The following is a 2,146-nucleotide window of genomic DNA, read 5'->3' as shown; positions in this document are numbered from 1 at the left end:
CACAACCTTAACCATCACAGATATTAAAATAGAGAGGTTTTTAAATGAGTAAAATTGATGCCCAGGATGAAAGGGATGGGGAAATAAGTATAAAAATAATATAATCCACTTTTCAACAAAATTTGATTTTATGCTGAAATGTCTTCTTTCAAAATGTTTCCCCAGGTGACTAACATGTACACAATCAGATTTATTTCCTAGATCTGACACCCATCATGCTATCCCCTGAGGCACTAATTAGACCCAAAAACCAAATGAGATAAGAGAGGAAAGAAAAGCAGGAAGATCAGGAAGGTCACTGGAAGTAGGGAGAAGAGCTGATGAATAAACAAAAGTTGACTGGAAGAATGATTAAATCAGTTGCCAGCAAGTCACTCCTAACTCTTGGCTACCCTATGTGTGTCAGAGTAGAACTATGCCCCATAGGATTTTCAATGGCTGATTTTGGGGGAGTAGATTCCCAGGCGTTTCTTCCAAGGCACCTCTGGGTAGACTTGAACCTCCAACCTTTCAGTTAGCAGTTGAATGTGTTAACCATTTGCACCACTCAGGGACCCCAGAGGAATGATCAGGGGGGAGAAATACAATCTATAAGACACAAGACTTCCTAAGCCCATGCACTGTAAATGAAGGCAAGCAACTTTATTTGGTGGAAAGAAGTTGGAGAACAGGCAAAAGGGTCTTAGTAAGGGATTGCTTTCTGGGGCAGCAGTGAGAACTTGAATAGAAAGAGAGAGAGGATCTAAAGGAAGCATTCCACAGTGGAAGAGCCTGCAGTAATACCATTGTGCACTGCAGTGTGGAATAATACTGGAACAAAGGGGAGATTGGTTATAGGATGGAACGGTGAGGATGGACTAAGAAGCTTTTGTGTGGCAAAGGTAGACAGAGATTCTTTCCTTTGTCCATTGGAATAATAAGACAACTAAATACCATAGTAGCAAGACTGGCCCAAGACATTGTCCGTGGGTCAGATAATTGGGCACATTGTGTACCAAATTATGAATAAGCTTATCTTTTCTTTATGTAATTGAGCTTTGAAACCATCTTTTTTTCCAGAAAAGACTGTGAACCACCCTGTGAGGCAATTTCAGTCATTATCATAATAATATCAGTAGCAGAGTCAAATCATATGTGGTTGGCTTTCTAAAATTAATATAAAATTGCTTCAAGGGCCAGCTGTGAGGAACCTAATGAGTCAGATTTTCCCCATGTGAGGACAAATAGATGAGTTTTTAATCTTGCCTTTTTGAGCAGGGTGAAATTATTTTCTTTAAAGTGAAGATCATTTAATACTTGTAGGAAAAGTTGAAGAATTTTCAGAAAATTTTGCTAACTACAGGAGGGCTCAATTAAAAGAGCAAATGTCTTGAAATGTCTGCTGTCATGTGCGTTCAAGTCTTGCATACTACGTGAGCTGATTTCTTTGTCATCGAGTTCTTCATAAAGGCACTGCCCAGCAGAGTTTTGTGATTTTTGTCTGTCCTTGGCCTTGTTCTTGTTTTTAATTTAAGGAGTGGTGTTTATTCTGATTATGAAAGTAATACATTGTCATTGTAAAGGATTTGGAAAATATAGAAACATTTAATAAAGAGGAAAATAAAATCTAGTTCTATAGTTAAAAGGAAACCACAATTTTCCTTCTGGTATTTTCTCCTCTTTAAGTTATATTTAATTATACAAATAATGCATAAATACACCTTCTTGAAAGAATTAACCCTCCCCCCCAACTCTAGTGTCATCTCCAGAGGTACGTGCTGTCATCAAGGGTGTGTGTGTGTGTGTGTGTGTGTGTATGTGTGTGTGTGTGTGTGTGTGTGTGTGTGCTTTCAGAACTTTCTCTCTCTTTTTTTTCTCCCTAATGATTTGTAGAAAAGACATAATACTTTCCTCCTTGTGTGTGTTTTACGAAAAAGAGTATCAAAATATGGGCCTGCACCTCCTTATTTTTGTCCAGTGATATGTCTTGGGGGTTATTATGATGTCCAAACGTACAGATTTATCTCATACTTCCTGTTTCATGGTATCCCATAGTGTAGAAATGCCTTTATTTAGTAATTGCCCTGCCGGTAGGAATTTAAGTTGTTTCAAAAACACCTTTTTTTGGCTATTAAAATTAATGGTAATATCCTTAAACATATCTCTA

This window comes from Trichechus manatus, unplaced genomic scaffold, assembly GCF_000243295.1.
Source record: "Trichechus manatus latirostris isolate Lorelei unplaced genomic scaffold, TriManLat1.0 scaffold00002, whole genome shotgun sequence".
In the NCBI taxonomy this organism is placed as follows: domain Eukaryota; kingdom Metazoa; phylum Chordata; class Mammalia; order Sirenia; family Trichechidae; genus Trichechus; species Trichechus manatus.
Note: the sequence above shows the minus strand (reverse complement) of the source record.